This window comes from Phoca vitulina, unplaced genomic scaffold (assembly GCF_004348235.1).
Source record: "Phoca vitulina isolate PV1807 unplaced genomic scaffold, GSC_HSeal_1.0 scaffold38, whole genome shotgun sequence".
NCBI classification, from domain to species: domain Eukaryota; kingdom Metazoa; phylum Chordata; class Mammalia; order Carnivora; family Phocidae; genus Phoca; species Phoca vitulina.
In genome coordinates, this window is record NW_022589741.1 from 12,899,254 (window position 1) to 12,908,830 (window position 9,577).

At 36.8% G+C, this 9,577-nt stretch overlaps 1 pseudogene; it reads left to right on the forward strand.

Moving 5' to 3' along the window:
- The first annotated feature begins 8,833 nt into the window (after positions 1 to 8,833).
- LOC116647055 lies at positions 8,834 to 9,002 on the forward strand (annotated as a pseudogene).
- The last annotated feature ends 575 nt before the right edge of the window (positions 9,003 to 9,577 follow it).

Below are 9,577 nucleotides of genomic sequence, written 5' to 3' on the forward strand. Positions count from 1 at the left end.
AGGGGCAAAAGACTGGAGGTTTACTCTCTAGAAAGAGTAGAACAGAGGTCTCTGAACTAGGTGTCAACCAGCACAATTGAGAGGGTACGTACCAGACCATAAACAATGGAAATCACAATTGTATAATACTAAATACGGGATCCTAAGATCATCCACTTGGTTCTAGAAGGCTGGCAATCAGACCTTTATCCTTCAGGCAGGAGTTTGATAGGGACTGTATGAGGAATATGACCAGCCCAAGAGGAAAGACCTAAGACACTGGCATTATTCAATAAACATCCCATAGAAGTTGACATGTGTCACCCTCAGGCTCAAAGTTTCCAATCACCTCTTTCATCTGCTACTCAACTCATTAGCTGAAAGTCAAGGATTCTCAGATATTTGAGGGGGGTAAAGTCTCTAATACAAAAGAGAGAAGCCAAATCAAACAGAGAAAAGGTAACTAGGAGGAAACAAACTATCCAGAGGAAGAAAACTTTTAAAAGAAAAAGTATCATTAATATTCTCAGGATAAAAGAAGATACTGCATCCACACAATAAGAATAGGATAATATAAGAAAAGAACATTGTAAGAACAAAAATGAAATTTTTGACATCTCTAATAACAAAAATGAAAAACCCAATAGAAAAGGTGGAAGATAAATCTAAGGAAATATCCCAGAAAGTAGAGCAAAATGAATAGAAAATAGGAGAGAGAAAAAAAAAAGAAAATTAGAACACCAGTTTAGGAGATTCAACATCAAATTACAAGAGATCAAGAAAAAAAGAAATCTTTGATAAAATAGTTCATGAAACTTTCCCAAAACCAAAGAGCATGAATTTCCAGATTGAAAGGGTATACCATGTGCCAAAGCACAATTGATGAAAGTAAATGCATGCTAAGACACATCATTGTGAAATTGCAGAACACTAAAACAAGAGAGAAAACTCAAAAAGAAAAAAAAAAAAGGAGAGGTCAAAATCAATGTATCAGAAATTGGAATGGTCCTAGACTTCTCAACAGCAATACTAAATTGAAGAAGGCAAGGGAGCATTGTGTTTATCATTCTGAAAAAAAAAACAATTTACAAATTAGAATTCTGTATCAGTCAGGATGGGTTTGATTATGCTGCAGTAACAGACAACTCCAAAATCTTAGATGCTACCTGTGCATCTCAGTTCAGCAGGTACCTCAGCTCTTAGATTCTCCACCCATTTCCATGGTAGAAAAGGGAACATGACAAATTAGTGAGCAGCTCTTTAAAAAAATTCTATCAGGAAGTGACACACATCACTTCTGCCACATTTCCTTAGCCATAGTTAGTTACAAGAACTTGCCTAAATTCAAAGAGTGAAAGAAGTGCAAACTTACCTTGCACCCAGAGAGACCCAGATATATATAATCACCAATCCATCCTTTAGTCACTAAATATGTGTCTCACTCTCCTCACCACGCAATATACACATCCTCTCCCCAAAGGCAACAATCCAAAAGTTCCATTTCAAAGTTTAATATCCCTGGACGATGTGTCATAATGTCTCCATTATGTCTCCTCTTAATCTGGAGACATATAAAGTAAAAATATGTTTTCTGCTCCACACACTCAATCTACAGTGGTGGAACAGAGATAAGATAACCACAAGAGCCAGTCCCATTCAGAAAGAAAAAGAATGAAAATAGACAAAAGACAATGGTCCATAGCAATTCTGAATGCTGGGAAGACATTTTGAGAGTCTCATTCCCGAAAAGGGATGTTGTTAGATTAGGCTCTCATTATGCTCCCTGGGAGTAGCTCCTTTGCCATTATACTCCATTGATCTTGGCTCTTTTCCCTAGGAAATTCTTTATTTTCCATTATTCTCCTTGGCCATATCTGAAGTAAATGTAGTGGGATATGCTCTCCTCATTGAGGGCTGAGCCCCTTTATCAGATCACTTGCTACTGATAGATAGGGTCATTTTACGTTCTTGAATAATCTTTCTCAATCCAGACTGATGGTTCTTTTGGCAATACAACTCTCTCAATATCTTATCTCCTTACCTATTTGATTCTGTCAGTAACAGAATCCAGCCCACATTTCTTTTAGAGACATAGTTCCCACAGTTATGTCTGATTTCTCATGTCCATATCTTCTCTCTTCTTCTAAAGATCAGTGTACCTTGGGCCTATCAGGATTATATGAGAGAGCAACAGTCTTGGTTTCTTTTCCTTCCTTTAAACATTTGTCTTATGAAAAGAATAACTAGGTACCACAACCACAAAGGATCTTTATCTGAAGCATCTTCACTTAGTCAGTTTTTAACAGTAGGAGTGAAAGTCATACCCTTATTCTGACCCATGCCACAAGAATAAATTTTAAGTGGCCTTTGTCACTCAATTGTTCTTAATTTTATCTCCTACTATTCGGACTCCAAAATTAAGTGGCTCTTCCAAATATTTCAAGGCTCTGAATTTTGGGAAACTCTCTATTCACTTTTATTTGTGCTTGCATATTGGCCAATTCTTTTGTGAGCATACTCTTTCTTACAATTTTGCCAAACATCATCAATAATAACCAAATATGCTAACATACTGCTTCCCCATATTTTCATCTTAAGTTTAAATTTCTTTAAAAATATGATCTGACTCCCAGACTATTTTATTAAATATTTCCCACTGCATAATGTAAATTGCCATCTTCACAACCACTAATAAAGTTTTCTTACAGCTCACTAAACAGCCCTAGGCCAGGCCCCCTATTACAGCCTTTTTGTTTTACTAGTACTCCATTTCTAGGAATCTATCTTGATCTCAGTCAGGATGAGCTAGATTATGATGTGACAACAAACAACCCCTAAATTTCAATGGCTTAAAACAATAAAAGTTCTATTTCTTCCTCATCTGCCTGGTGGGAAAACATATCTCCTAAGTCATTCTCACTCAGGGACCCAGGCTGAGAGAACCTGCAGTATCTCATATGTGTCAGTCAGAGTAGCAGAGAAAAACCATGGTGAATTACACACTTTCTCTTAGAGTGCTCTGTCCAAGGAATACCTTCTACATCTAATCACATTTTGTTGTCTAAAGCAAATCACATCACAATGCTAACATCCAGAAGATGAAAGTATACAATTCTACCTTGTGCCTAGAAAAGAGAGAACTAGAAATATTGGTGAATGACATTAAAGACCACCATAAATTCTATACCCAGACAAACTATTATCTGGTATGAAGTAGAATAATTAGAATTGTCAATTTTCCAAAGTCTCAAAAGTTTATCTCTGTTCTATATTTTTTCATAAGGCTACCGAGAATGTCTTCCCCCAAAATAAGAGAATAAGCAAAGAGAGGGGAAGGCATAGACAGAAGCCAAAGGCATTTCCTGGATGGATGTGAGAAGAGATCCTAGAATGACAATTGTTCACAACACATAGAAAATAATCAGTATAGACTGAAGTACTATGAATTAACAGATAGTAATGTTCTTACCATAGGTTTGCATTTGCACTTTGAATCTGATGAAACTACTTGAAGATGTACTTAATCAAAACAAGGAAGAAAAAGCAAGATAGAAAAAGACACTAGAGAGGTACCTGGGTAGCTCAGTCAGTTAAGTGTCTGCCTTCAGCTCAGGTCATGATCTCAGGGTCCTGGGATCGAGCCCAGCGTTGGGCTTCCTGCTCAGTGGGGAGTCTGCTTCTTCCTCTCCCTCTGCCCCTCCCACCAACTGTTCTCTCTCTTTCTCTCTCAAATAAATAAATAAAATCTTAAAAAAAAAAAAAGACACAAGATTTAGAAACAAGGAATCCAGCTCAGGAGAGAGGCAAGGGAAACTAAGAATGGCAGCAATGGAAAAACCCAGGATAAAAGGGATGCAGTAATCCTTGAAAGTGATCAGCCCAGGAAGAAGAAAAATGTAGGTCTTCAGAAGGGATGTCTCTATTAAAAAAAAAAAAAAACACAGATGGAATTAATAGATTGCCTGATGACACTGTGGCTATTAGGAGGTATAGGAAGAGTTGCCAATGAATACACATAAAACTAAGCAAATTAAAAATAAAGACAATTATTAACTTCAGGGGAAATGAGAAGGAAGAAAATAAAGTATACTATATAATATAATATTTAATTATAACGCATATTTGTAATATTCAATTATGAATATTTGCATGCATATAACAGTATAACTATTAAATATTGGTATATTTTTAAATGATAATATAGCTACATTGGGCAGTTAAGATAACTAAATCCTTACTTACAATAAATAGAAATCAATGGATGTTCAAAAGTGATGAATTAAAAGATATCTTTCGTATTAGAATTTACTTGTTATTTAGAGTAATGGAGATTTGTATATATACTAGAAGAAAGAGTTAAAACAAAGATAATGCCTCTGGGGAAGGAGACTGGGGAGAATGGAGAGAGCTGAGAAAGGAAACCACTGTGTTTTATTATAAGCTTTTTGGTATTATTTGACTATGTGCATACATTACCTTCAAGAAAATAAAAATTAAAGCAAAAAAAAAAAAAAAAAAGAAAAGAAAAGAAACTTCCCAGGTATTCTGATGCTCAGTCAAAGTTAGGAACCACTAAGACAGCACACTGTCCCATCCACTATTGAAAACTCTGCAACAATCTGTGCTAAGTAGTTGTCCAACTCTGACTTGAATATCTCCATGATATAGATAGCTCACCACCTGAAACTGTCCATCATCTTCTTTATAGCCCAAATTCTTATGATATATCAATCATGGATATTGCATGGTAAAAGTACAGAGATATCGTGAGACTGTACTTGCCCAATCCATTTCCAGGGAGGTAAGTAGTTGGAGAGGCAATGAATGTCTCTCAATCCTTCAGCACTGAGTGGCTATCGAAGAGGGAGGCTTTTCACTGTGCTAGAACCCACTGCCCTGGCAATCACTTGGAAGAGATTTGCTGCTCAGAATGGAAGGCAGGGTTTAGAAGCTCTAGGAATTTTACATTTAGGTCTCATCCTCTGGCTTTGATTGATGGCACAGCTTATGCCATCTCGAAGACTCCCAGAAGTTGAGGTGGTGAGATGCCTCAGAAGACAGGAAGCTGGGCAAAAAAAGCCTTATAAATTATACCAGCTTTTGGGTCCAGAAAGTAGCTATTTATCTCAAGATGCAAGACCTATCTTTAAAGCATGATTTCCCGGGGCGGGGCTGGGTGGCTGGGTGGCTCAGTCATTAAGCATCTGCCTTCGGCTCAGGTCATGATCCCAGGACCCTGGGATCAAGCCCCACATCAGGCTCCCTGCTCAGTGGGAAGCCTGCTTCTCCCTCTCCCACTCCCCCTGCTTGTGTTCCCTCACTTGCTGTGTCTCTCTCTATTAAATAAATAAAAAAAATCTTTAAAGCATGATTTCCTTTATCTTATACCCAGCAGCTCACTCTATCCCCTGGCTCTCTGTTGGAAGATCCTTGTGAGAGGGAGAGTAGTACAGGAATTAAAAGCACTGGCTTTCAATAGTACAGATAAAATTAATTATATTTTAAAAACTCAATCCAGGAAAAGACAGAAAAGTAGGAACAAATAACAGATATTAAAAACAAAACAAATAGGAAAGAGATTGATTTAAAACCAATCCTGTTGATAATTATATTAAATGTTAATAGTCTATACACCCAAATTAAAAGACAGAGATCATCAAACTAAATTAAAAATCAAGACCCAACACTTAAAGCATAAAAATGCAGCTAGATTAAAAGAAAAATGATGGAAATAGGTATACCATGTAAACTCTATTCAAAAGAAAGCTGAAGATGACTCTATTAATATCAAAGTAGTTTTCAGGGGCGCCTGGGTGGCTCAGATGGTTAAGCGTCTGCCTTCGGCCCAGGTCATGATCCCAGGGTCCTGGGATCAAGCCCCACATCGGGCTCCTGGCTCAGCGGGGAGCTTGCTTCTCCCTCTCCCTCTGCCTTTCTCCCTGCTCATGTTCTCTCTCTGTCTCTCTCTCTCTCTCTGTGTGTGTCTCTTTGTCTCAAATGAATAAATAAAATCTTTAAAAAAAAAAATACATTTCAAAGTAGTTTTCAGAACAAGGGATATTACCAGAATAAAGAGGGACATTTCATAATGATAAAGAGGTGAATTACCCAGAGAACATAACAATCCTCAATATGTGTGCAGCTAATAACAGAACATCAAAATATATGAAACAGAAACTAATAGATCAATGTAATTCACCATATTAAAAAACTAAAAAAAAAAAAGCAATAGATGATCATCCCAATAGATGCAGAAAAGTCATTTGCCAAAATTTAACACCTATTTGTAATTTTTTTAAACCCTCCATAAATTAGGAATACAAGAAAACTTCCTTAATCCAATAAAGGGCACCTTAAACCCCTGCAGCTAACATCATACTTAGTAGTGAAAGATTGAATGATTTCCCATTAAAATCAGGAACAAAGCAAGGATGTTAGCTCGCAACACTTCTGTTCAACATCACACAGGCAGTCCTAGCCAGTGCAATGAGACAATAAAAAGGAATAAAAGGCACTCAGATTTGAAATGAATGGTAAAACTGTCTTTATCATACAGCAAGATCGTCTCTGTAGAAAAACTTGAAAGAATCTACTAGAACTAATAAATGAGATTAACAAAGACACAATAGAAGGCCAATATATTTTTTAAACAATTGTATTTCTACATTAGCAACAAACAACTGGAAAGTGAAACTGAAAAATAGTATAAAAAACAATCCTCAGAGATAAATTTAACAAAATATGTGTAAGACTTATACACTGAAAACTGTGACATTGCTGAGAGAAATAATGTGAGCCCAAATAAACAGAAAGATGCAAGACTCCATCGATCAGAATATTCAATACTGTTAAGATGTTAATTGTCCCCAAAATGATCTATAGATTCTCAATGCATACCTAACCAAAAGACCAGTAGGCTTTTTTAAGAAACTGCTTATCCAATTCTAACAGAAATGAAAAAGATCTAGAATAGAGAGGGGAAAAAGTTGGAGTACTTATACTACTTGATTTCAAGACCTACTACAAAGTTACAGTAATCAATCATGTCAGTGTGGTATTGAGGTAAGGATTGACATATAGATCAGTGGAACAGAAGAGTCCAGAAATATACCCTACATATGGTCAACTGATTTTGACAAAGGTACCAAGGCAATTCAGTGGGAAAAGGAAAAGTTTTTTTCAATGAATTATGCTAGACAATTGGATATTGAGGTGGGAGGATGGGGAGAAAGGGCAAGAGCGGGGAAGGAGGAAAAAAAAGAAGGAACAAACTAAGGAAGGAAGGACCTCAACATATATCTTATACCATATTAAAAAGCTAATTTGAGGAGCACCTGGGTGGCTCAGTCAGTTAAGCGTCTGCCCTTGGCTGGTCATGATCTCAGGGTCCTGGGATCAAGCCCCGCATCGGGGCTCCCTGCTCAGTGGGGAGTCTGCTTGTCCCTCTCCCTCTGCTCCTCCCCCTGCTTGTGCTCTCTCTCTCTCTCAAATAAATAAAATCTTTTTTTAAAAAAAGTTAATTTGAAATGAATCATAGACCTAAATATAGAGCTTTGTAAAATTCTAGAAGAAAACAGAGGAAAAATCATTTCTACCTTGGGTTAGGCAAATAGTTCTTAGGACACAAAATCTATATAGTAGAGCTCAAGGCTAACTTTAAATTTTGACCAAGGCATGTTTTAGGCAAATTAAAAGAAGTGATCTTTATACAGCTGAGTCCAACTATGTTCAGTCCCTCCATCCTCTCTCCTGGAACACCTTCCCTCTTCCCCGATCCAAATCCTTAGTATAACCAACTCTTAATTGTTGTCCTGTCTCAGCTCACTGCCACTTGCTCCAGGAAGACTTTCCTCACACCCTAAACTGGATCCAGTGCTTCTCCTTTGACTCTCATCACTACCTGGACTTAGCACTTAGCCCTCTCTATTGTAATGGCCTATAACGCCCTCTAGATTGGGAGCCCCATGAGACACTGGGATGATGTGCGAATTGCTCATTCTTATTCCCAGTGCCTGGCAGAGGGTGGATGGCCAGTATATTTTACTGGATGAGCAATTGTGTGAACACATCCTTTTTTTTTTTTTTTTTCAATTTTTTTGTTGTACTTGATCTTAGCCAAAAGGCCAAGAAGTGATTCAATTTTTTTGGTTGTAGTAAAATACTCACAGTACAAAATTTAACCATCTTAACCATTTTTAAGTGTACAGTTCAGTAGTACTAAATACATTCATAATGTTGTTCAACCATAATCACCATCCATCTCCATAACTCTTTTTATCTTGTAAAACTGAAACTCTAATACCCATTAAACACACACGTTCCATTTCTCCAGTTTCCATATGAATTTTATTTCTGCAAAAAAATCATTGGGACTTTGATAGAGGTTGCATTGGATCTGTAGGTCACTTTGGGTAGTATCGACATTTTAACAATATTAATCCATGAACATGGGATGTGTTTCCATTTATCTATACCTTCTTTAATTTTTCAGCAGTGTTTTGTAGTTTTCATTGTACAAGTCTTTCACTTCCTTGGTTAAGTCTCCCTGGCAACCACCATTCTACTGTCTCTATGATTTTGACAACTCTAAGTATTTCATATAAGTGAAATTATAAGGTATTTGACTTTGGGTGACTGGCTTCTGGTAGTCTGGCATAGTGTCTCCAAAGTTCATCCATATTGTAGCACATCACAGAATTTCCTTCCTTTTTAAAGCTGAATAATATTCCATGTGTGTGTATATACCACATTTTGGTAATCCATTCATCTGTTGATGGACACATGGGTTGCTTCCATGTTTTAGCTACTGTAAACAATGCTGCTATGAACACAGGTATACAAAATATCTCTTCCAAAAACTATAATTCAGGGGTCATTTCTACAGTTTGTTACTAGACAAGTTTCTCTGAATGTGTAGAGTACCCAAAACCATGAGGAGGAGGCAGGGAAAAAAATCTCTTTCAGACCCTGCTTTCAATTCTTTTGGGTGTATACCCAGAGGTGGAATTGCTGGATCATATGGTAATCCTATTTTTTATTTTTTGAGAAAGTGCTATACTCTTTTCCACAGGCAATGGCTATATAGTTTCACATTCCCACCAACAGTGCATAAGAGCCCCAATTTCTCTGCATCCTGTTATATTGTTTTCTTTTTTTTTTTTCTGTTTCTCTTTTTTATTTTTTTATAGTAGCCATCCTAATGGGTGTGAGGTGGTGTCTCATTGTAGTTTTGATTTGATTTTCCCTTGATGATTAGTGCAACTGAGCATCTTTTCATGGGCTTATTGGTCATTTATATATCTTCCCTGGAGAAATGTCTATTCAAGTCCTTCACCTAATTTTGAGTCAGGTTCTTTGTTGTTGAGTTTTAGGAATTTTCTAGATATTCTAGATAGTAATCCTTTATCAGATGTATGATTTGCAAAATTTTTCTCCCATTCTGTGGGCTGCCTTTTTACTCTGTTGATGGTGTCTTTTGGTGCACAAATTTTTAATTTTCATGAATTCCAATTGTCTATTTTTCATCACCTGTCCCTTTGGTGTCATATTCAAGACATCATTGCCAAATCCAGAGTCATGAAGCATTTGTCCTATGTTT